At 36.8% G+C, this 27912-nt stretch overlaps 2 pseudogenes; both read right to left on the bottom strand.

The window, feature by feature from the left end:
* Positions 1–3435: 3435 nt before the first annotated feature.
* LOC149229219 (NF-X1-type zinc finger protein NFXL1 pseudogene) lies at positions 3436–5274 on the bottom strand (annotated as a pseudogene).
* A 1320-nt stretch (positions 5275–6594) lies between these two features.
* LOC149229218 (putative galactinol--sucrose galactosyltransferase 1) lies at positions 6595–27830 on the bottom strand (annotated as a pseudogene).
* Positions 27831–27912: the final 82 nt, after the last annotated feature.

The raw sequence follows: 27912 nt of genomic DNA, 5'->3' as shown, positions 1-27912 counted from the left end.
ATCTTGAACCAGTATCCATAAGGACCTTCTAGTATTCCACTTTGGAACCAATTCTAACTTTTAATTTGATGTAATACATTACATCTCCATTAATCTTATTGCAACCTAATCCTACCCTTTCATCATCAATGTTGGGTTCTTGAATTTGTATACCTGGAAAGGGTTTCTAATGGAATGTCCAATTCTGTGTCTGTGCAAAAGTTGAAGGCTGTCCTGCTTTCATTTTCTTGAGTTGGCAATCTTGGTGACTTTCAATACAAAGCCTTCTATTTTCTTTTATTGTCTTCCTTATATCTTTTATTGCCTGGTGGATACTGGCCAAAGTCTGGGGAAGATATTCTACAAAATCTTCCTGCCTGAATTGCCTGGTCAAGGCTTCTACTGAGAAAAGAGAAGCTGGAGGAACATATCCTCTTTTAGGATTGCTTTGCTTGGTTGTCTTAGAATTTAAGTGATTGATTAATAGCTCTTTATACATATCTTTTAATTGTGGGTCTGTTGCTGCCGTCATTTGCGTGAAAATATTTCTAGCCTGTTCATTAGATTCACCATTCTTCATCATATTCAAGGAATGACACTAGCAGACATCTGGGTCACTGCATTCACAATTATCTTTGAAACATTCTGCACAATGTGGATCATTGCAATATTCTTCTTCCGAGTCAGAAGTATTAGAATCAGAATTAAATTTATTGATGTAATCTGATTCTTCTTCACTTGTTATTTCCTCACAACTATCAGGAAGATTTAAACAATTTACTTTACCAGATTTATTTCTGTAAAATACTTTCTTCTTACCTTTCTCTAGTTTCTTTTTTTCTTTCCCCAACTCTGGACAGTTTGGAGAAATGTGTCATTTTTTGTTGCAGTGGTAACATTGAACTTCCTTTTTTCTTGTAAATAGTTGTGTCTATTTGTAATCTTTCGGCTTCTTTTGGTGGATGATCCTTTTGCCTGAAAAATTCTTTGTTGCGTGCTTCTTTTTCCTGTAAGCACGCACATCTCTCCCCTCTGAATTTTTTGGAGCAGAAAGGTGCCATTGCTTGCACAGTTTCTAGTAACCATGCAGCTTCTTTGGATTCGTGGTTGCTCTGGCTATCTTCATTTGGGAGAAAAGTTCAACAATTATGGCTTTGACTTCCTGCCTAATTACTCCAAATTTGTAGTCACCAATGCTTCCTGGCAATTTGCTAACTATTGCTATTGACACCCATAATGGTAATGATGAAACAAATATATCCTTCCATTTGGATTCAATAATGAGTTCTAGTGACAAAGTATGCAATCTATGCAAGAACTCATTAAATTATTCATCAAAATTCTTCATATTATGAAGTTTCATAGCAACAAGAGTAATAGCAGTCAGATCATTATTTATCTATGGGAAGCCAATAAAGTTAACAGTAATGCCATAAAGTAAACAACCAATCATATTGTTTACTGGAAGTGAGGTAAACAGATCCATGTAAGTACTTCCATCGGCATTCTTTACATGTGAATTTTCCCAATTAGTCAGCAATAGAGGATCTTTGATCGTTTCTTCTTTTAGCCAAGAATCTAAAGATCCTTCAAACCCGCCAATGATTCTTCTTGTAGAATTTATGGGTCCAATATCATTAGCCAGATAGGTCCTGTAGCATACTAACGTGGAGTGCATGACTAATAATACTTCTGCTTCTGTGCAGTTGTCAATATTCCAAGAATATGTCGAGGAGGCTGACCAATCTTTGTGATACTCAGGTTTCATCATATCCCTTCTGTCTGGAGCAGGGGACCAAGTGGAATTCCATGTGGACCTAGAAGTAGTTGCATGAACTACTTCTTCATTTGGAATATTAAAATGAAATTTTTCTTAAGGAGAAAAATTCTGTACAAATTCCTCAAGACTTTCTAGTGAAGCTCATCATTATTTATTTCAAGTTTGTTCAATCCTGTCTCTTCGTCTTCTTCTAAGTTTTCATACCATTTCTTTTCTTCTTCGTATTCTTCATCTTGTGAAGCATTTTTCTTTATCCATTCTGTGAAAGAAGAGATAGTTGATGGATTTGTTTTTGAAGAAACACAAGGATTTGGATTTATATGGCCAAAGAAACTAGGTGCAGCAGAATATGAAATCCCTGGTTTTGGAAACTCAATCTCTGTTGGCTATCTTATGAGACTAGAGACAAAGGATGAAATAGTATAAGGCATCTGAGAGTGAGGTTCACTAAAAATAGTGGTAGATTTGTATGAATCTGTAGGATGTCTCTTTTTGAGTGAATCAACAGAATTAGAGACATTCGAGACTTGCCTCTTGAGTATGTCAAGGCTAGAATTAACCTTAACAATTTCTCTTCCTTGGATAATTGTTACATCTTGAATTTTCTTTTCTGTGGATAACTTGAGGTTATCCAGGCTTTCAGCTATATGTTTATCATTTTCTGCAAGAGTCTTGACATTCTCATTTAAACATACAGTAGCATAGTCCTGTTTCTGAAGCATTCTAATCATCATTTCTTTTAGAATATTATTCATGTCCTCAATAGACTTATGCTGTGTTCTTAGAAATTTTTCCAAACTGGAAAGAGCAAGGTTCGTCCAGTTTGTAGCTAAGATAGATTCTTTGGTTGAATCTTCTGTTTGAACTGGAGACAATTTATAAATTTTTCCATCCTGTTGTCTGATAACAAAGTTTTTCCATGGTGGAAAATCATTTTTTGTTTGATAGATCTGTCCATCAAAAAGTTCCCATTTGTGTTTTGGAGGGGAACCAGATCTAATCATGTTTATTTGCAGACTGCTGCAAATTTCTTTCACCAATTTTTCTCCTTTTATCCTTATGACCTGCAGATTTTTGGGCAGGTTTGGTTTAGACAGCATTTTCTGTATTTTTGGAGAAAAGTCAGGACTTACTAAAGGAGATGGAATTATGACAGCATTAGATTCCATCTTTCCTTTAATGAAATTATCAACATCAAGAATCCTTTTTTGTTTTGCCTGATTTTTGAACTGTTTTCTTAAGGATTCTTCTATCTGATTCGAGGAAGGGTAATACCATTCATAAAAAGAAATCCACTGGTTATTAGATTTCATCCAATTTCTCCATTCCTCATTCTTTTGTTTGAAAAGCCTTCTCCCAATCATCCACTTCATTGGAAGAGTACTTATTTTGATTCTTTTGAGAGGATGAAACTTCAGTGGAACCCATAGATGTTAGAGGCTTGGAAGATGGTTGGGCTACTTTAGTTGACGAAGTCTCTCCTGCATTATATTTCTCAAGAGCTCCATATGGATTTCTTCTCATTAAAATACGATTTACCTAGAATTGCCAAACTGGCCTCGACACTTCAACACTTGAACAATCCTCCTCCATGAATCATCCATCCACACACTTTATTGCTCATTTTTAATTTTTTTCCATGCATTAGCCTTTTGTGATGTCCCATCTTTTGTGTCCTAGGCATTGCGGTTGGTTAATCCACTACCATGAGGGACTACAATAGCACCTCGATATACAGAAGCATGATCCACACGTCTAAGAGTAGTTGCAGCCCTCACATGATCTGTAAGTATGGCTAATGCATTCTTTTCATTCAGCCATACAATTTCACACTCACCTCCAAATATCAAAATTAGGGAACTCACTTCTGTTCTCTTGGTAAATCAAACAACGCAAGGACAAGTCTGGGATCCATATCTACAATTGAATTGAAAGGTGGAGCTTGCACTGGCCCTATGGTAGGAAGTGACCCTTTGGGCATTATGCTACGTATGGGGATCTTGACTTATGTGTAGCCTATATGACCAGAAAACGTTTTGGTTCCCATCCAGTTGAATATATGGAGAGGTTCCATCTTTCTGCAAGATGTCTCAACATATCCCTTTTTTCCTTTGGCATAGGACCAAAAACATGCACACGAATGCTATTTGAGTGGGCTTTTGTTTTCCCCAAAACCAAATATCTAAACCTTTCCTCAATAGTTGAAACCCATTATGGTTCTCTCATGCTCAACCTAGCCAAAAGTTTTGAAATTTGTTCATTCACCCCTGGTAGATCAACTGTTGTGAAAATGCCAAAAGCATCTGCCAAAATATTCTTCTTCTCCAACTTTAGACATTCTTCATCACATGCAAGCTTTCTCTGGCCCAGAGGCACTCTATTTGAATTTGACTACACAAGTTAAAGATGAGAAGGCAATTTTTGAAGAACAGAGGCTTTAAAGACAGGATCAACTCTGGTATTTTTGCCTCCAGCATCACATGGAACCTTTGCAGTCAATCGACCACATGAACAAGTAATAGTCACTAGAAATTCACATCTAGTATTAGGGCATGGAAGAGGTGGGTGACATGAAGTAGTACATGTATGCCTGCAATCTCTCTGGGGAGCTCCAAAAGGTTTCCCACATGAGATTATACCTACTAATGATGAATTTTCCTTGGAAATTGAGTCGCATGGAGGTAGATGGCATGTCCTAGTACACATGTGCATTCCACATTGTCATGGTTTCCCATGGATCTTGTTGCATCTAATGTCTTGAGAACCACATGGAACATTTTTCAGAGCTACATGACCCCCTACACATTCTTTTGCAATAGGAACAGTACAAGGAGGGCAATCCTTGATATGGAAATCATGAGTCGCAGGATGACCACATGTCTAAGGAATGGAGTAGGGATATGAGCATGAAGGAATGGGTGTTCCACAAGGGACTGGAGGAGAAATTAACGTCTTCCCACATGCACAAGAAATATTAGTGAAAATAGTTTCATGGTAGGGTGGATAATGGCCACTATGGCAAAGTTCTTGGCAAAAATGCTACCCACATTGCAACTTTTTCCCATAGGTAATTTGACATAAATGTGGATCCCAATCACCTAAATGAGTAATTGAAACCCCTCTATTTGCAAGAGGGTGACATCATTCATTCCATCTATGTGTACCAAAATTTTTCTTTTGTCCACAATGCTTTTCACATGTGAATTCAACATTCTCCTCCATGGATACCATGGTCTTCCAACAAGGGACCGTCTTAGATGATGATCCACGTCGACATTTTTTATTAACAGAAACCAAACAAGGAGGACATTTATACAAAAATGTTTTCCACATGGAATATGCTTCTCACACACCTCTGAGAAGGTTGGTATGCTATCCATAGAACTCTTCCTCTGATTTTGCAGCTGAGTTTTACCATAGGGGCAAGATTTGACCTTCTTAGGTGATAGTTCACACTCTCCACATTCTCTAGGATGACATATCTTGTTGCACTTATGATTATAAAAGGAAAGCATTTTTAGGCACGAGTTCTTACATGCAAATACACCAATTTTCTAGTCTATTTCCCCTTGGATATCCATATCACCACAAAGTATCATCTCCTCCTTTTCCCCACAAAAGCATGAAGCTTTTATTAGAACCTTGCAAGGATCACATGGGCCTTCATGGCAGACATTGTCACAATAATGGTGTCCACATTTGAGAGGCTTTTCACAACACTGTCCACATGATTCAATTGATTTATGATTAGAACATCTCCTTGTAATTGTTGTTTTACCACACGGGCAATGTTGGGGGGAGCCATTACTGAGCAAGGTGGGAAAGTCCCTGGATGACATTGCAGAGTACATTTATGTGAGCAACTGGGAGTTTTCTTTTCCTTTTCAAGTGGCTTCCCACATGGTCCTCCACATGAATGTGGAGTGAGATAATATTCTACTTCTGGCTCTTGCACCTTCCCACAAAAACAATAGTAACGAAGATGATCTGGGAGTGAAAGCTGCACAGACTGACAACCAAGGCATCTCCAGTTGGAACCCTGACTCTATCTAGCAGACAAATCTACAGAGGATGGAGCTCTTGCCCATTTCCTTACACAATGCAGGTGAAAAATGACATAACAACTACCACAAGACCAAATTGCCACTGATCGTCCAACTATTTCATAACATATCATGTAGTCAACCTTTAATAAATCCATTATTAAGCTTCTCTTCAATTTTCTGCACCAGCTTTGGTACACTGGATCTATCCAAATTTGTCTTCTCCCTACTATCCTGCTTTGTCGATATAGACTCGTAGCTCAAAGGAGGATGAAGAAGATTCTGCCTCCAATCCTGTCTATTTTTCACCATATTCCTATTCCTAAAACCCTTCATTTCTCATCTTTTTTTACCTGTAGATTGTGTGAGTTGATTTTTGTCAATGGAGGGGTTCATAGGGTCCTCATTTGTATAATTTTGTCCATGGATGGATACCCCATTCCACCTATCATTATCACAATCGCCAATAATCTCAACATTCTCTTTCCCAAGAATTCCCTGGTTTGCATTATGTACAAAGGTTTGATTGTAGAGTCCATCGAAGACAACAAGTGTAGCAAATAATAAATTCTTTGTGGCTATACCTAGTCAACTTGCGGCCATGGAACTCGCTCGTAGAGTGTGAAGTTTTGAAAGTGGAGTTGGTGGAAATCATAGGTGTAACGACATATATCATGAGAATAAAGATAGAGTTATTAGACAGGTGTCACAAGTTAGTAAAAATGGTAGACAAAATTGTGAGGTTAACTGATTTAAAAGAAAGGCCTATCAGCCTAAACATATAATAATCAGCTACTGCTTGTAGACTTGAAGCTCAGAAAATAAACTTAGAAGTACAGACAGTAGATATATTATAAGGTCCATTACATGGAACATATCCCAATCAGGCTGCATAAACTCTCCCAAGAAAATGTTGTTGTAGGCTACATAAGAAATATGAATGGTATGTGATGTAGGATCTGTAACAACCCTGGTGAAAATTCAATGTAAAAATATATAAATACCATTGATGATGGGACACGTATTCCAAACTGGATGGTGGGAAAGACATCCTAGGGGGTGTTCATTTGGTTGTTTATGGCTAAGGAAATTGGCAAAGGCAATGACTAAGGCATTAAAGAGGCAAAAAGGTATTTTGGCACAAATATTTATGAAAATAATGGAAATTAGGAGAAAAGGTAGGTGAAAGGTCACAGGTTGCATGAGAGGAGGAAATTGAAGGAAAATAATGGAAAATGAAGAAAATAGAGGCCTCATTCATAAAAAGGCTTCTGAGAATCAGTTGGAAAGCTTCTTCCTTTTAGAGGGAAGACTTGGTCAGTTCAGTTTTGGAGCTCTCTCATTAGTCCTTCTCTCTCTCATACTCTTGGACACTTAGATATTTCTTGGAGCACTTTGGCATTGGAGCAAGAAAAGCAAAGAAGGCAAGAGGAAGCAAGGATCAAGCAGGGAAAGGTAGGATCGAGCAACTACAACAGGCTTCATTGCATGTATCAACTTGCATGTGCATTTTCCTTGCTAGATTTGGCATGCATGGGATTGCATGTGTATTTTCCTTGCTGGATTTGGCATGCATGGGATTGCATGTGTTTCTTTTCTACCATGGCATGGGTTTTTCCAGGTGTGACAGTATTTTTAGCCTAGCCTTGCCATTTCCTGATAGATTTTATGAGATGGGTTCTCTCATGCATTTTGTGGGGGATGGGTGGATTGGATTCGAAGTTGAGTGGCGTGGATCTCAGAATTAACAAACACATGGTGGTAGTGGTAACTGAGCTAGATTGAGGATGCACGAAGCCACTGGCCTAGTAACCCTTGAACCAGACTGTGGGTTGCAGTAAAGCAAGATTGTGTGCCTCGGTAGGCCTAGGAATCCTTGCCGGTGAATGAGGGGATATACTGTAAAGCCAAGTGGTGGATTTTCTCTCCGTTGGGCCTAGTGATTCCAGGATGGAATGCATGGTAAATCCTAGAGAGTATGTCTCGATGTAGGACCTAGTGATCCCTAGATCTGACTACAGATGCATGGTAAAGCTTGAGAGACTAGGAGGCACTCAAAATTCCTCGCGATATAGGCGGAGAACTCCGGTGGCATCCACATTGATGGGTTTTTTTGATGTGTTATATGAGTCACACATTCATGCTTGGAATATGGCACCGGGGTGATTGGCTGAAGAGAGACTTGGCTCAGCCAATCTATGGTCAGGTGGAACATGGTAGTCCCATCACCAGTTGGTTCATTGCATTATTAATGAGAAATTCATTCCCTTGATTTTCATGTGCAAATGTACTGATATATATATATATATATATATATGGATTTTGATGGCTGATATGTCCATTGTATTTCTATTCCTATTATGTTGTTTATATGTACATTTACCCTGGAGGGTGTTATAGAGTGGTATCGGAGCATGGTTCAAGCACTTGGACTGGATGGGCTCTATCATAGGTGAAATGATGAACAAAGGTTAAATTTTAGACCTTTTTGTCATATCTGTTATAACTTTTTCTCTATGGCATATTAGAAGTTGAAATTTTTCCATATTGAAGGTAAATCCCACTGATAATGTGGTCAAAATTTCAAATATTGTTTCACAATACTTTAGGAATTATGATCTAAGGAAGATGACCTTCCTGCATACACCTTTGCATAGGTCATGTTGGAATTTCTGAAATAACTCATCTTCTATAGGCATTTAGAAGTTGAAAAATTTTCCACATTAAGGGGACATATAATTGATTATGTGGTAGAAATTTCAAATATTGGGTCACAATATTTTAGGATATATGAGTAGAGGGAGTCAAGCCTTCTGAATGCTCCTAAAATTAGGCCTAAAATAGGTTACATTGACATCTTTGTTATAACTTTTATTTTGGGCACTCTCAGGAGCTGAATTGTTTTCCACAATGAGGGGAAATTCCACTGATATTGTGATAAAAATTTTAGACATTTATTCGCTATATTTTAGGAGATATGACCAATGGAAGTCTAGTTTTTTGGATACTCCTAGAATTGTGCACCAAATATGATTGTGTTGGTATTTTTGTTATAACTTTTCATCTATGAAATCTTAGAAGTTGAAACTTGAACCATAGTGAGGGAAAATACCACTGATCATATGGTTTAGTTTCCATAACTTTTACTACTACAGTTTAGGATATATGCATTGAATCATTCACTATATTATTTTTCATGCAAAGTGTTTGATCAAATACTTAAATGGTTCAATGATTAATTGCATACAAATTGTTTGATAAAATGCCCCAATGAGTATATTGTTTGTGGTTGGGGATAATATTGATGTGTAATAGTATTTCTGTAGTTGATATGTGCTTACTTGTATGCAAAAGGTTTTCTATATTAGTTTGCATGTAAAGTGTTTGAAGAAATGCTTACATGCAAATGTAATAGTAGTAGTTGTTTGAAGAAAATGTAAAACTATGGTAATTTTTTGGATGGCATAGTATTGTAGTATGATAATATGGATGTAGCTGATATATGCCTATTTTCATGCAAAGAATTTGAAGAGTTGCATGTAGGGAATTTGAAAGGTTGCATGCAAGGAATTTGAAAAGTTGCATGTAAGGAAATGGAAAAGTGGCATGTTTTTAGTTATTATGTTACAAGTGGAATAAGTGCAATGTTTTTGACTTAGTCTCATACAAATTTATGAGAAATAAAAATCAATTTCTTTTCAAGTGTGGTTAAATTTAGTAGAGCTTTGGAGATCCCATTTCCATAATTGGACATTGGAGATCGGGCCATTATAGTAGCTTCCTCCTTCTACCTTAGTGTGGACCATGGATAGTAAGGGGGTATGCTTATAGGTTGTTAGTATTGGTGAATGCTGATTTCAAATTAATAGACACGATGTCTTGATTTTTGGAACATGTGACTGACTATGTATGAATTATATGTCGCTTACATGTTGATTTCATGATACCTACTTACATCCTTGTATGTTAGGTTACATTTTTGAATATTTTGATTACATGTATCAGTCTTGTAGCTTGATTACAAGGTTTGATCGCTTATGTTCGATTACATGTGTTTATGCGTTGGTGTAGTTGATTTGGCATTGCTTATGCATACTGTTGGTTGCATGTGGAAATGTGTACAATGGAGTAATGGTTGTTGTTATGCATGTATGGTCGTGGCTATGATTATGCATGTATAGTAGGTCAAACATGCCTTGTGAAGTCATTGTATGAAATTTAGGTCATCATGATGCTATTGGTTGTTATGATGCTAATGTGTTGGCTGAGATAGAGCAGGAGATGCAGATCATCATAATGAGGTTTCAACATTGGACTTTGGGGTAAGAGCAGATCATCATACATGTATTGTATGTTTGGCATGCAGCTATGTAAGTAAAGGATTTTTATATATGCATTGTGTTTATATACATTAGGCTTGTGTACATGTCTTTTGATGTTATGGTTACATTCATGATAGATGTTGGTTGATTAGTGTAGTTATATGCACATGTGTCAGATAGTAAAAGATGATAGTAACCTGTAGTTGTATGCATTTCTATTATTGTTTTAAATTATATATCCTGATGATTATGTTGTATGTTGTTGATGAGTATGATATATAGCTTATTGTTGTTATATGTTATTAACTCGATGATTAGGGTCATTTCATTGAGATATTGATGTTATAATTTGGATTGGGCATATGTGTGATGGTTATGTTCATTTCCTTTACGATCTTGACATTATATGTATTGTGTTAACCTGGTTTGACCTATGCAGATGGTTATGGCTGCGATATTCAGGTATGAACCGACATATTTGTGAGATGGTGTCATACTAATTTATGTTGACTTTGCATATGTGTATGAGTTCACGATGTGAACATGGTAGTTAGATATTGTTATGGATATCATGATATTATGAGTGGTTGAGATGATGTGTTGTAAAGTTATATCCTACTAACTAGATTGATTGTGCAGACAAGATCACCTCCCTTGACATACATTAAGGTATGAGTTTTCTTATGCCATATATTTGGTGCTTGGTTGTTTGATTATGATGTCTATTTTGTATTTGAGTGTTTGGTGCTTATTATGTCGTCTAATTAATTTATTTAACATGGTATGAATGTTTGATGAATTGCATAATATGAGTATGTGTTCAAATGATCTTGTTTTAAGATGATTGTACTAAAATATATGTTGTGAGACAGTTGATATGTACTTGAGTATAGTAGGTGATAGTTGTAGTATTATGACTGATGACTATGATTTGACTATGGATTATGACATGATTGTTGGTCTTGGTAATGGTTGATTTCAAATTAACAGATATGATTGTATTTATATTTGGAACATGTGGTTGACATGTGTGAGAAGTTGCAGGGTAACATGCTTGGTATTAGCATGACAACGTAATAGTTGATGTGTCTATATAACTAACAGCTGGGGTGGTGTGATAGCATATAGTAAGCCTTGATTCCAACAAGGTAAAAAGGTAAAAGAAAGGAATTGGGCAAGAATTATTTTGGTTATGTTTGGAAACCCTAATTTCAAACAAATGAGTGATTTTCACACAAGAAGTCTTCTTAACCTTGATTTTGTCTGACATTATGTGGATATGTGCTATATTCATGAACATGTACTTGACAGGTATATTAGCTAGTCTTTAGCTACAGGTGGATCCATTAAAGGATTAGAGTCCCTTAAGAGATGGCGTGGATGTGTTCAGTTGAAGGAAACATGCTTGGCACAACAAGATGAGGTAACTGGAGTATTGTTATGTTTATTTATGCACTAAAAATGATGTGTTAATGAAAGCATGATGCAAGGAGTTACATTGCATGAGAGGTTTCCATGAAATCTTGAAGAAGGCTTGGGTTGAGCTTTCCCTGGGAACCATGGGGATTGAATCATGGTGTTTGTTGTTAGTTTTGTGGTCTTGGTATTTTATGAATTGTTGAGCTTGATTTCCATATTTGTTTATGTCTAGTGTATGGCCATACCATTTTGTTTGCAGAGTCATGTTGTTATTGGTTTTTATGGTCTTCTTCTTGTTTGTTTCTTGTCTTGCCTTTTATGTTTTGAGTCTTGGGAATTGGTTGAGAAAGAGGAAAGTTAATGTAGCTCGAGGAGAGCTATGTGGTACCTATCAAGTGATGTAAGACTCAGATGAAGCTTTGTGCATGAGTAAGCATAGTGGAAGGTAAGGCTATGACGGTCAGTTGGACTGGCTGGGTCCATTGTGGTAAATGGATGGTAGCAGTATAGTAATGAGAAAGGTATCATGAAAAGGTAAAGTAAATGAATTTGAGGTGTCATATGCTTTGGCTATGTTGGGAAATGTTGCTCTCAATGCCTGTGCATAAATAAGGAAGTTCTCTTAACGTAGACCTTATGTTATCTGGTAATTATTTTATGATCATGATTATGTTGAAGTTTATATATGTATACATGTATGTATGTATGTAGTTGTCTGACAGGATCATGATTGTTTTATGCTAACGTTTATATATGTATGTATGTATCCATGTATCTATGTTACAATCTGAGAGGATTGTTAGCGATCATTCTTGTGGAGGAATGGTTGCTTATGCAGGAGAATGACATGAAGAGGTTCTTGGTCTTAAGAGGAATCAATTAGGAAGAGTATTCACAACAAATATATGAGGTCAGTATCATGTGAATACAAATTTATATTGTATTCTTGTATTATGTCTATGCTTATGTTATGGATAGGTTATACTGAGGGATACATTAGCAAAGTGAAAGAAGTGTTGTCTGCGACATGTTAGGATAAGCATGGATGAGATACCCAAAGCAAGGTTTCTTGGTAAGGACAATGTGGTTTTGGATGTGTGGTACTACTGTTATGAATATGTTGTATATGTTGCATCATGATGTGTGCACTTGTGATGTTGTGTATACATAGCATGTGTACATGTTATTTATGCAATGTTATGTACAGGGTGGTACAAATAGTGTTGTATGAATGTTACATATTCAATACTGGGTATAGATGGTGCTATGTACATGTTGGATATGCGGTATTGTGTACATATTGTACTGTGTGCATGATGGATATGCGGTGTTGTGTGCATATGGTGCTATGCGCATGTTGGATATGTAGTGCTGTGTACAGATGATGCTATGTACGTGTTGGATATGCAGTGCTATGTACAAGTGGTGTTGCGTGCATGTGGTACATTGGTACTATGTACATATGGTGTGGTGTGCACGATTGTACAAGTGGTGCCATGTGCATGTGGTGTTGTGCACATATTGTACAAGTGGCACTACGTGCATGTGGTACTATGTCATGTCATGCATGTGGCACTATGTACATGTGGTGTCGCGTACATGTTGTGCATGTGGTACTATGTACATGTGGTATTGTGTACACATTATACAAGTGGTGTAGTGTACATGTGGCGTTGTGTACATGTGGCATTGTGTACACGTTGTGTAGATGATGCCATGTACATGTGATGTTGTGCAGGTGGTGCGGTGTATCGATGGTGTTGTGTACATGTTGTACATATGGTACTAGTGCACATGTGGTATTGTGTGCATGTCATACATGTTGTGTTAAGGGCATGTGGTATTATGTATGTGCATCATTTGAAATTATTCATGGTATTGCGGCGTGTGTATTCGTTGTGTTGTACTCTATAGGTACATCTATTGGGTGGCATTGTACATCGAGTATAGATGGATGCATTGTGTTATACACTGGCTGTAGGTGTATGTGTTGTACGTCAGCTGTAGGTGCATGTATTGCATGGTGTTTTGTGTCAGGTGTGGTTGTATGTGTGTGATGCACATTATGCATATGTGCACCTAGTAGAGGAGAAGGCATTGGGTGTTTGCTGGGTGTGGCAACCGATCCGGTGTCTATACAAAAGAAAAAAGGCAGAAGTAAGGATTGATGAAGGATAGGTATCAGTATTGTATTTCAGTTTTATTATGCATGTGACTTATGATTTTGGTATATGATGATTATATGTGAATTATGATTTTGGTTTATGATCTATGATTCTAGTTTATGATGGTTACATGTGATTTATGATTTTGATCTATGATTGTTGTGATTTGAGATAACCTGATGTGATATGTTTATATATGTTGATTTGGTCAAATATGCTAGTTTGACTTGTTGCGACAGGAAGCGAATAGGATTACAAATGTACCTTATTGACGAGCTACCAATGAGGTATGATGTGAATTTATTTCAATTTATTTTGAATCTAATGGAAGTTATGTACTTCGTACATGAAGCATGAACATGCCCAGTTTGGTGGTTGAAATCGACTGCAAGAATTAGCAGCAATAACAAAGGAATTGAAACTTTTAGCAGTATGATTGTAAAACACTTCAGGAGCAGGGCCATTATTGGACAGTGGTACCCAATAGTGTCCATTGATTTCCATGAGCATGCTATGACTGATATGATGTGTTGAGGCAGGTATATTCCTTGGTTTTTGTATCTTCTGATGCGAGGAAGCCTTGCCAAGGGATGGACTGCCCAGGATGGGGGTTCCAGTGGAACTTGGAAGCTGAGTGACTACATGGGAGAAGTGACTAGATTCCCGAGGGATTGTGTAATAGAGAAGGGAAGTTCGTGGATGGATTTGGTTTGGTCATTAGCATTTCCAGATGGAATCAAATGCACATTGGGAGTGTGCCCTGGGACAATGAGCTGGTAACTGTTCGCTGAGAGGACAAGTGGAACAGGATTATAGTGTTGGACATTGGATGCAGATTTGACTTTGTAGTGGATTATGGACTTCCTGGGAAGGAGGTGGATCCTAGTATTACTTTGAGGGTGGAGGTGTGAGCCTCTGGATTCCCTTGTTGTGGATGCAGGCATCGTATTATTTTATTTGCTGGTTGAGAAAATGTGCATATGTGAATATGTGTATATGTGGTTATTGTAAATACCGTAATGAGTTGTGTTATAAAGATCCATTATGTGGTATGTTTTCATGTTGTCATGATGTTTTGATTTTGAGCAGATCTTTCATTGTAAATACTGCAACGAGTTGTGTTATAAAGATACATGGGTAGTATGTTGTGTTTTCAGCAGTCATGTGGTTATAGGTGTCGTTGAACATCGAGGAAGGTGTTCCCACAAGGGGGAGGGTTCTGTAACAACCCTGGTAAAAATTCCATGTAAAAATATATAAATACCACAGATGATGGGATACGCATTCTAAGCTGGATGGTGGGTAAGAAATCCTAGGGGGGTGTTCATTTGGTTGTCTATGGCTAAGGAAATTAGCAAAGGCAATGACTAAGGCATTAAATAGGAAAAAAGGTATTTTGGCACAAATATTTATGAAAACAATGGAAATTAGGAGAAAAGGAAGGTGAAAGGTCACAAGTTGCATGTGAGTAGGAAATTGAAGGAAAATAAGGGAAAATGAAGAAAAGAGAGGCCTCATTCATAAAAAGGCTTCTGAGAATCAGTGGGAAAGATTCTTCCTTTTAGAGGGAAGACTTGGTCGGTTCAGTTTTTGAGCTCTCTCATTATTCTCTCTCTCTCTCATACTCTTGGACACTTAGAGATTTCTTGGAGCACTTTCGAATTGGAGAAAGAAAAGAAAATAAGGCAAGAGGAAGCATGGATTAAGCAGGGAAATGCAAGATCAAGCAGCTACAACTGGCTTCATTGCAGATATCAACTTACATGTGCATTTTCCTTGCTAGATTTGGCATGCATGGGATTGCATGTGTATTTTCCTTGCCAAATTTGGCATGCATGGGATTGCATGTGTTTCTTTTCTACCATGGCATGGGTTTTTCCAGGTGTGACAGTATTTTCAGCCTAGCCTTGCCATTTCCTGATAGCTTTGATGAGATGGGTTCTCTCATGTGTTTTGTGGGGGATGGACGGATTGGATTCGAAGCTGAGTGGGGTGGATCTCCGAATTGACAAATACATGGTGGTAGTGGTCCCTGAACTAGACTAAGGATGCATGAAGCCATTGGCATAGTAACCCCTGAACAGACTATGGGTTGCGCTAAAGGGTGGACCTAGGAATCCTTGCTAGTGAATGGCAGGATATACGGTAAAGCCAAGAGGTGGATTTTCTCTCTGTTGGGCATAGTGATTCCAGGATGGAATGCACGGTAAATCTTGGAGAGTATGTCTTGGTGTAGTGCCTCGTGATCCCTGGATCAGACTGTGGATGCACGGTAAAGCCTAAAAGACTAGGAGGCACTCAAATTCCTCATGGTGTAGGAGGAGAACTCCGGTGGCATCCACATTGATGGGTGTTTTTGATGTGTTCTATGAGTCCCACATTCATGCTTGGAATATGGAACGGGGGTGATTGGATGAAGAGAAACTTGGCTCAACCAATCTATGCTCTGGTGGAACATGGTAGTCCCATCACCAGTTGGTTCATTGCATTATTAATGAGAAATTCATTCCCTTGATTTTCATGTGAAAATGTACTGATATATATATATATATATATATATATATATATATATCTATATATCTATATATATAGATATGTATGTATATATATATGTATATATATTATATATATATATATATATATATATATATTATATATATATTATATATATATATATGTATGTATGTATGTATATGTATGTATATGTATTTTGACGGCTGATATGTCCATTGTATTTTTGTTCCTATTATGTTGTTTATATGTACATTTACCCCGGAGGGTGTTACAGGATCCCTTGGCTAGAAATCATCAGAGGCTCTTATAACAACAGACTTTTTGGAACTGTATAAACAATTCAATACAAATTTGTTACTGTTATGGTAAAGGGAGAGAAAAGATTGGTCAGATTGTTTGTTTACTGCAAGCAAGCATACACAATTCTATGGCACTGGACTGTAAAGACCATCAATATTATGACTCATACAAGCAATTATCCCTTTATCGAGGAAATTTCGAGCAATAGAAGCCTCCATTGCTTGATGATACTGCCTGTCCAATTTAATACGACCACCATGGCCTGCACCTAATGTCTCGATAATATTCTGGACGTCCACTTTGACACCATTAATTCTAGCACTTGCTAGATACGAGTGGACATTGTCATAAAATTGAAACACAATTTTGGGATGGACTAAACCCAATCCATTTAATTTTATGCATTCTAATACCTCATCTGGTTGGTGAAGAAGAATCTCATGAGGATAAATAGGGAATGGAAAATTTGAATTATAATGCTCCATTCCAGAAACATCAGGCTTCACTCCTCCCCAGTAACCAGTGATAGCATGCCAAAAATAAATGTACCTGGAATAATATAAATTTAATATAAATTAAGAACAAAGTAGCATGCCAAATAAATTATGGAGGAAATTAGTCTGCATATACAAATGATAGTTTAAATATATCGACTAGTCACTAAAAAAAGAATGTAGCCTATGAATTCATGAGGCAAGTGCTAAAATGAAGGGTTTGGAGCGTATAGATAAATAAGGAGTACAATTGAGTAATTCCTAATGGAAAACTAAGTTAGCTTACTTTAAATTGTGGGTCTTCTTTGCTTTTGTAACAATGTGTCTGAGGCCCAAAGCAGGATCCTCTTGTCTTTGACTAGTCTTTCCATCTTTTAGAAACATATAATTCTCTTGTATATTGGTCAGATGATTTGCAAAATTGAATTATGAGCCCATAGAAAGTTTAAGTTCCACTAGAAAATTGATCATCAAAATGAAATTATCTTTAGATTATAAGGACTTTGAGAATAAAATGGAAATTATCTTCATATTGCAAGAAGATTCAGAATCAAAATGAAATTATCTTCAGATTTCAAAGAGAGATGAATTATTGTCTTCAAATGTCATATTTGAAGAAAATATAAAGCCAAACTTACTTTGTTGTATTTCCAATTGGAGGAGCCTTTGCATTAGAGTTCATTTCAATAGATTTCCAGCCATCATCAAGAAGTAGAAACTTTGGGGGGTGCCGCCTTTCTCTATACTGTTAAAGAAATACAAAGAAGTCACAAACATTTGGAGCTGGACACTTAGGATAAGGTCACAGTGTAACTAAATCTTGACAAGAGTTGATATATGATTAGAGAACATGAAAGGGGGGTGGAAAAAATAATATAACTTTCTAAACCTTGTTTTACACCCTTAGCTATGATAGCTGTGTAAAATTTGTCCCATGTACACCACCCAAACCAATTGAGTATATTAGGTAACTGCAAGAGAAATATTCAAATCATAAGACTATAGAGAACCAACTAGAACTTATTGTTGGAATATAATCCTAACATCTACATTTATTTTTTAGCCTAAGTATCCTTGACTTAGCCACATGCACTAAAAATCATGTTCACAAGTGGTTTTTGGTAAACTAGCTTAGTGGACCAACTTTCCTTTGTTTTTTGCCTTTAAAGGCTTAATATTATGGAAATATTGGTCCAACCACTTTCCTAAACCATTTATACATCTAAGTGCATGTTCACACCTAACCACACCTCATCCACTTGAGTTATTTGAGGATTGGCACCCCACATGAAGATTCCCCCTTAAATCAAGGGATTTGGTCCCCGGACCATTTTAGCATGTTTTAAAATTGCCTTCCTTGGGAAATGTGCCCCTCCTCATGCTTTCCTCGTGGATGATAGTTGGCATAGGTTGTCTTGAGTCATTGTTGTTATTTTTGGCCTCCCTTTAGCTTTTCTTAGCCTTTTATAGTTTTCTACTAGTTTTCTAGATTCGACAATTTCTATATAACCACCTCCCTTTGGGATTAGAGGTTTGGTTTCTCATGTATTACTATTGTTAATTAAATTAATACATTGATTTTATGGAGCAAATTCTTTCTCTCCTCTCTTGAATATCAACAAATTACTTGTGTTTAATTTAACTAGAATTCTAGATCTATCAGAGTTTCTGCAGGAATTCTACATGGTATCAGAGCTAGTTCGAATCTAGTGGATTGTACATAGTTTTATTTGGTTATAGATGCAGGTATATATCATGGATAATCATACTTAAAAAAGCAATCCATTCTCTCTCAACTCTCCAAAACTTCATTTAAATCCTTTCAATTAATTCGAAAAGAGACAAGATCACTATGCTCCTCCGAAGCAAAAGGCTTTACAGGGTAACAATTAAATGGAGACTGAACCGAGTTCTGCAGTGGAGAAGATTCAAGATTTCATAATAAGATGATAATGAGTGAAGATATATGCCTATCTCTTTCAGATATAAAAATCTTTCACTCATCAGCAGTCAAGCAGAGCCACTACTATCAATGCAGTCTGGACCACATTGGAAGGACAACAATCATTCAAGGATGAAATGAGAATGCATCAACTGGAGAATGAAACATATCCCTCAGTACAACCATTAAATACAAAAGGAATCTACTTCAACCATTTTAATCCCTCCTCATTCATTTATTCTGGAGTCAAGAAAGAAAATGTCAACTCTTCTACATTAATTCTCATTTAAAATTGAATTCCCCCATTCCTTTTGTCTATTGTGATAAACTTTTTGACTCAAGAAAATGATAAATTCAAAAAATCCATCAAATAAGATTATTAAATGAAACAAAGTTATAGAATTTAGCCAAGCTTTTACCAAATGACTGCAAGCTAAAACCAGCATTGGGCTATCTAACCAAAGATGAAGGGAAACAATGACGAAGAAGAGTAAGAGATATCGAAGAAGGAGAGAAATTAATGCTTAAAGAGGATTTCTTTGCCTAAATAAACTCACGAGAAATAATCCTTTTTGTTTTCCCAGAAGATGCATGAGGAAAATGATCGATGGGATGGCTAAGCAATTGCAGCAGCACAATATCCGACCGTGCCTGAGATTGCAAAGAAGAAGGATAATAACAGAACGGGAGATGGGAGAGGGAGAGCACGAGATGGTCATGCTTTAATGGCTGTCACATCCACTCCATCAGCTTGGACCCTTTATTCAGGTGCATCGAACCATATGGCTACATCAAAAGATGAATTTTACTCCATCAAAGAAAGCACTAGATCCCCAATTTACTTGGGAGATGCCACACCCACAAAGATGTGCGGAGAAGGAATTGTAGACCTTCAAGGGGGCTGATTCAAAAATGTGCTTCATGTTCCCTCACTGTTCACAAATATTCTCTTGATATATCAGATCACTTACTTCAGCTCTGGAAGGAAGGTGGAGTTCACTCCGGACTCCGCAGTGATTACCAACATTTCCACGGGCTCACAACTTGCGCATGGAATTGCAGATCACGGTTCTTGTTTGTATTTATTTTCCCACTTTGTTCCTAAATCTATTAGCACTATATTTCTATCACAATATAATGATGTCAGCAGGTTATGGCATGAAATATTTGGCCATCTAAACTATAAGTACTTGCATCAACTCAGCGAGGAAAACATGGTAGAAGGATTGCCCGCTATTAAATTCACAAGTGGTGTATGTCAAGGATGCATTCTTGGCAAGCATCCAGAGCAAAATTTTGACAAAGGGAAGGAACAGAGAGATTCTTCACCTCTTAGGCTGATTCATAGTGACATCACAGGTCCATTCCCGCAATCTTCAATCAGTAAGGCTCGATATGTACTCACCTTCACAGATGATTTCTATCGCTTTACTTGGGTATTTTTTTTGAAATTAAAATCGGAAGTATTTGAATGCCTTATAGAATTTAAAGCACTTGCTGAGAATGAATCTGGGTGTAAGAATAAGATACTCTGTACTGATAATGGGGGGGAGTATGTCAAGAAAGATGTGTAGCTACAACACACAGTGCCATATACACCACAGCAGAATGGTGTCACGGAGAGGAAAAATGGTCATTAAAAGAGATGGCCAATTGTACGCTACAGTCCAAATCATTAGCTCCTAAGCTATGGGCTGAAGCTATTAATTGTGCAACATACATTCAGAATCACATTCCTCACAAAGCACTCAAAGGCACCACTCCATTTGAATCTTGGACCGGTAAGAAACCGAAAGTGTCGCACTTTCACATTTTTGGTTCACGAGCATGGGCTCACATTCCGACAGATAAGAGGAAGGCTTTGGAGCCTCAAAGTGTTGAATGTATCTTTGTTGGATATCCTGATAGTGTCAAAAGATATAGATTGTTGGACTCTCACATTTAAAAGTTCCTTGTAGCTCGAATTGTGAAGTTTGAAGAAGAATCACTACATGATTTTTCAGCAGACCTTGCCGAGGAACCGCTTGTTGCCACTGATGAGGAGGAGTCCGAAAATTCTTCAAGAACTTCAGATCAACCATCAAAGAACCCTCTTGGGTCTGATTTAGAGGATGAGGATTAGTTCATGGCTTCTCCAACTCAGCTGCCAACTTGGGCAGAGAAAACCCTGCAAGATGCGAGTGAACTAGTCGGTGATCCTGCGGATGCGAGAAGGACTAGATCACAGTTTTTTGGGGCTGCTCAAGCCCTGGTTGCCACCAAACCATTGCTCCCCATACATTGCTATATGACAATTTGTTCATATCTATAGTCACACTTTGAGGCTGGTAGAAACCCGCTTTGGGAGGCTGCCATGGATAAAGAGTACTCTGCTCTCATGGAAAACAACACATGGGACTTGGTTCCACTTCCGAAAGGAGGAAAGCTTGTTCGTTGTCGATGGATCTATCGAACAAAGATTGTTGCAGATGGTGAGATTAGCAAGTACACAACTCAACTTGTTGCAAAAGGACACTCATAGGTACATAGCATAGACTACACAGAGACATTTTCACCTGTTGCAAAAATGGACTCCACTCGACTAGTTTTAGCCATTACTGCTTCTCGCATATGGGAAGTTCATCACATGGATGTGAAGAGTGCATTTCTTCATGGAGATCTCAAGGAGGAGATATATATGGAGCATCCACAAGGATACATTTAGAACTCTTCCCTCATTTGCAGATTAAAGAAATATTTGTATGGCCTAAAACACGCTTCCAGAGCCTGGTATGCAAAGATGGATTCTTTCCTACTTTCCATTGGATTCATTCGATGCAAATCTGATCTGAATGTTTATTTGCTGAAACATGATGATTCCATTTTTCTGATAGTACTTTATGTAGATGATTTACTGATGACAGGGAACCTTACTTCAGCTATTGATTCGGCAAAATCAACATTGCGTGATCGATTTTCCATGACAGATTTGGGATTGTTGCACTACTTTCTTGGTCTTGAAGTTTCTCAGTTTACTTTAGTGATCAAGATGGCACAGTCTAAGTATGCATCAGATCTACTTGTCCACTTTCGGATGACAGAATGCAAGCCAACAACATCTCCCTTTCTTTCGAGGATCAGATTTGAGGATGCGGGTACTACACCTTTGGTGGATAGTACACTATATTGACAATTGGTTGGGAGTTTGTTGTATCTTACTCACATCCGACCTGATATATCTTTTGTAGTAGGATTTTGTTCTAGATATATGCAGGAGCCCCATGAGCTTCACTGGAAAGCTGCAAAGAGAATCGTTAGATATGTGAAAGGTACTTCTAGTTTTGGTATCTTTTATGCTGCAGATTTCCCACTTTCACTGATTGGGTACACATATTCTGAGTGTGCTGGAGATGGTACAGATCGCAAGTCCACATATGGTTATGTTTTCAGCTTTGGTTTAGGGCCTTTTTTCTGGTCTAGCAAGAAGCAATCCATGATTTCTTTATCTACAACCGAGGCAGAGTATAGAGGTGCAGTGAATGCAGCTACACAGGCTGTTTGGTTGTAGGGGCTTCTCTCTAAGTTTGGTATTCAGTATCCACTTCCGAATGTCATATTTTGTGACAATCAGGGGTCCATTTAGATATTGATTGATCTAGTTTAGAGGTAGAGGACCAAGCACATCGAGATTCACATGCATTACATCTGCGAGCTGATCCATGACCGAGTCATATCACTGCAGTACTGCCCCACTAAGCAGCAGGTTGCAGACATCTTCACCAAGTCTTTCACTAAAAATAAATTTTCAGAACTAAGAGCTATGTTTGGAGTGGTGGAGATAGCTGAGTAGGCCTTTCTAGCCACTTAGCCCTTTTTTCCACTCTTTTTTTTTTTTTTTTGGGGGGGGGGGGGGGGGGGGGGTCAGCGTTCCCATGAGGTTTTCCCTCTTTCTTCATTTTATGAGGATATTTTATTTATTGTACCTGAGTACCTAACATGGCATCTTGGCCGAGACTCAGTTTAGATAAGTGAGTTAGGATGAAGGGGGGGGGGGGGGGGGGGGGGGGTGTTGGAATATAATCCTAACATCTACATTTATTTTTTAGCCTAAGTATCCTTGACTTAGCCACATGCACTAAAAATCATGTTCACACTTGGTTTTTGGTAAACTAGCTTGGTGGACCAACTTTCCCTTGTTTTTTGCCTTTAAAGGCTTAATATTATGGAAATATTGGTACAAACACTTTCCTAAACCATTTATATATCTAAGTGCATGTTCACACCTAACCACACCTCATCCACTTGAGTTATTTGAGGATTGATGCCCCACATGAAGATTCCCCCTTAAATCAAGGGATTTGGTCCCCCGGACCATTTTACCATGTTTTAAAATTGCGTTCATTGGGAAATGCACCCCTCCTCATGATTTCCTCATGGCTGATAGTTGGCATAGGTTGCCTTGAGTCATTGTTGCTATTTTTGGCCTCCCTTTAGCTTTTCTTAGCATTTTCTAGTTTTTCCTAGTTTTCTAGATTCGACAATTTCTATATAACCACCTCCCTTTGGGATTAGAGGTTTCGTTGCTCATGTATTACAATTATTCATTAATTTAATACATTGATTTTATGGAGCAAATTCTTTCTCTCCTCTCTTGAATATCAACAAATTACTTGTGTTTAATTTAACTAGAATTCTATATCTATTGGAGTTTCTGCAGGAATTCTACACTTATAATGACTTAGTAAAAACAATACATGGATATGTGTCACTCTCAATTAAAATTGAAGGTGAGCTAAACGTTTTAGCACATGGAACAAATTCAAACACCATTGGAAGGAACCAAGCCTCAATTTCATGAGAAATTACCATCTTCTCTCAATATGGGAAAAGGTTTAAGAGTGCCTCTCAACAACCCTGCGCTATCAATAATTGATGTTAATAATATAACATTGATTCTGAAATATGTTAAGTTCCAAAAGAGATGAAATTAAATAAGAAAGTTTTAAAATTCCTCTCAACAACCCTGCGCTATCAATAATTGATGTTAATCATATAACATTGATACTGAAATATGAAAAGTTCCAAAAGAGATGAAATTAAATAAGAAAGTTGAAACATAGAAAGGTTCTCACTTTACTGCACTGGTAATCACTTCATCTGGATCTGTTCCAGCATCAACAAAAATTGAATAAACTCCTTGAGTTGTCTCAACAATAGGATCTCCTGGAATGCCAAATATGAAGTAAATTCAAGAGAAAATCAGAATGCCTATTTTACTCTAGGGAATTGAAAATTGAGTCATATTAAGAATTTTATTTTATACCATTCATAATACCTACAATTCTTACCACTTTCCAGACATATTTCAAGCTCATTGTTTTCATTTACTTGCAAAACTCCTATGAAAGATCCTTCCAACAGTGGCAAGAAAACAATATATATTTTTGGCTCTCTAATGCCATCGCCCACATCAGTGCTCAAAGGTGAACCTTCACTACCCTCAACTAGAAAAAATTGAGTCTCAAATCGGACATCTCTCCCATAGGATCCCATCCTCTGTGTCATACACCAGAGCTTGAAGTGGAACAAAGACATAAAATGAAGGCCTCTACAAAAATACATATAAAATCATCCATCATAACCCATAGAAAAGAATTATGATTAGGATAACCAAAAAAGTCTCCAAATAGTGCACTTCTTGCATTATCAAAATGCATTGTAAAAGTCCTGCACATTGAAGTTGACATTTTCTAAATACAAGATGCTGATAATAAGGATTTCATACACTTAAGCATGAAATTTCAATAAATTAATGAAACCCAGTCTTGACAATAAAGAAAACATCCAAATTGAAGACAAAATATATCCTAATACAATAGTCTTCTACATGATATTTTATTGCATTATTAAGCATGTAATCTTTAGTATGTCCTTCAAAAAAATATATATCAAAAGTTCAAAACCAAAAAGAAAGAGATCCAAATATCAGTCTGGTGTTTATTATCATATATGAACATGTAGTTTCTTTAGATATTAATGAAACTCATTCTTGACCAAATCATATTTCAACTAAAAAAACATAAAATGATAGATTCCTAGCATTCTACTACTTTGGGTTTTACATAAGTAGATCACGTGAAATATCAGACTACTGAAAAAAATAACAGTCAAAATGACCTTCAAATTAGGCTTCTGAATACAAGATCAATTTCCCCCAAAAAAAGTGTAAAATGAAAAAGCAAATGGAGTTAGGCTTTTGAATACAAGATCAAATTTGTCCGAAAAGAAAGGTGTAAAACACAAAATAAAATGCAACTGTGTTTCTGAATATAAGATCATGTTCCCCAAAAAAGTTGTAAAACAAAAAATGAAATGTAGTTATGTTTCTGAATACAAGATCATGTTCCCCCCACAAGGTGTAAAACACAAAAGAGAATGTAGCATTTTGTTGCTTAAGATTGTATAGAACCCAAATACATTTTGTTGTAATAGAAAAAACTAGTAAAATGTATCAGATGATTACCCTAGAGAAAGCCACATCAAAAAAGTTAACAACACAAACAACCTTCAAATTAAGCTTGATTTCGAACCCCTAATATTCAGAAACAATAATTTTCCATGAACATTTCATTGCAAGGAATAATCATTCTACGAATTGGAGAATCTTGAATTTTCTAGTCCCAATAAAACACCAAATATAGCCTACAAAACTGTAAATTACACTACTGAAAAGAAGATAAAACTCCCACCCCCACAAAAAACCATAAAAACTGCAAAACAATATATTTCAGTAGCCTCAACGGGAAAAAGGCATCAAAAACATCCTGGAAAATAGGCTACTCAAAAGAAGATCAAGCTTCCTTGAAAACCAAATGAAAAGTGGCCTACATCACTAAGACATTTATGGGCATAAACAACCAATCAAAAACTTGTAATAACAATTATAAAAAAATTGTAAGGAGAAACTCAATCAAAACCAGTACCCTTGATAAAATCAATAAACCTCAAACCAAAAAGTAAAACAACTTGATGACTATCTCACTCAACAGATAATCAAGCCTTCAACATTTATGCACACAAACAACCAATCAAAAATTTTTAATAAAAATTATAAAGGATTGCAAGGAGAATATCCATAAACATCAATAACCCTCATAAAATCAATAAACATAAAACCTAAAACTAAAAAGTAAAACAACTTGATGACTATCACAATCAACAGATAATCAAACCTTCACCCACCTCGCACAAGAAAAACAAAGCAAAAAGGAAAATGGAACAAGAAAATAGAACCAAGAAAATCATTAGAATTTAGAATGGACATCAGATAGACAATATCTCTTTTATTGTTGGGGATTTCCCATTCTCATTAGTCACAACAAAAAATTGTTGCATGCAGAGGAAAACATTACCAACGATGTTGGATCATTGTAGATTCCTTATTAGGAGGTGAGAGCAAACCAACAGACACATAGTGAAAATATGAGTGCTTAATTCACATATACCTCTTAGAATTTCATTTTTCACTTACCCATTTCTCACAACTATTAGGAATTACCAATACTCAACTTTATGAAAGTTCTAAAGAATAATAAACCACAAGAATGACAATAAAAATCGGCCCAAATTATATTGAAACCCTTATGAATAAGGTTGTATCAAAATGAAAACTCAAAAACTAAAATGAATCAGATAAAAGACACAAAAGCTAATCTACACTCTCTTCATGATAGGAAAAGACATCACCAGACCTGCCTGAACAACTTCCAAAATCCTTTTCATCAAGAAGATTCAAAGAATGCCTCACCTCCATCATTCATTGTTGTAGCTCTGATACCAATTGTTGTAGATCTAACCCAGAAATATATGATAATGGAAATAAACCCAGAAACGATAAGATAGAAATAGATAGAAAATGCTTCTTTATTATCAAAACCCTTATGGTAGGGCAACACCATACATTCACTCCTTAAGGAAGGAGAACACTCCACAAGCCATATGCTTGTTCATACAATAATACTTCTCTTCATATCCTCCATGTGGAGTCTCTAGCCTTTATATAGGCCTCATACATACAATACCATGTATCATTACCATGGTTCCCTCATACCATCAACTAATACCATGGGCCCATTACATTATTATTAACTACTTGTGGTCCCTTACATGACATGGGTTAACCACCTTATTTATTACTATGGCCCATCCCATTATTACATTATTACCTTGGGTACCTCCCTTGGTACCCCATATTATCCCCCCTAGGTATATAACATTCATGCTATAATCATTGAAAATCCATAAGTGATCAATATGAGCCATTTTCCAAGGTGATAATGTGGATCTTAATAAACATTGGATAGGATTTGAACCATGATCTATCTGCCTACTCAAAATAAAAAACTAGTCCACAACCCCTCCCTCAATATTACCTCCCAAATCACAAAAGGCAAAGAAAGAAATCATTATGCTCATTGGCATTGAAAACAAAACCAACAGCAAAAGGTTGACCAACCCACAAGTTGATCAGAAACACAAACAAAACATACAATATCAAATTCAAAAAAATAGAGGGAATCACAACCCAAAATAAAATAAAAATTTCATACCATTGCAAAGAAATGTATATCAAACCCAAAAAATAGATACACATGCATATTAAAATAAAAAATGCCAAATCACAAAGGTAAGATTTACAGAGCTCACTAGAGCTTCCCAATAGGAAAAATATGATGACTAATTCTCTAATCCGCTGGACTCCCAAAAATGCGTCGTTAACCATTCCCACCCCTGATGGAGGGGTCAAGGTGATATTCCCATGAACATTGGACAAAACACATTTCCCCAACACCATCAATTTCCATCCACGATAGAAATACCAGGAGTCAGTCATTTTCACAGTTCTCAGTGTTCTCTGTGTGTGTAAATTTATATGTTTATGTGAGATATAACAATGAAATTATCATGCAATTACA

Source organism: Pinus tabuliformis, chromosome J (genome assembly GCF_031772625.1).
Source record: "Pinus tabuliformis cultivar Carrire ecotype Pingquan chromosome J, CPIR1, whole genome shotgun sequence".
NCBI classification, from domain to species: domain Eukaryota; kingdom Viridiplantae; phylum Streptophyta; class Pinopsida; order Pinales; family Pinaceae; genus Pinus; species Pinus tabuliformis.
Note: the sequence above shows the minus strand (reverse complement) of the source record. Positions and strands in the feature narration are given on the sequence as shown.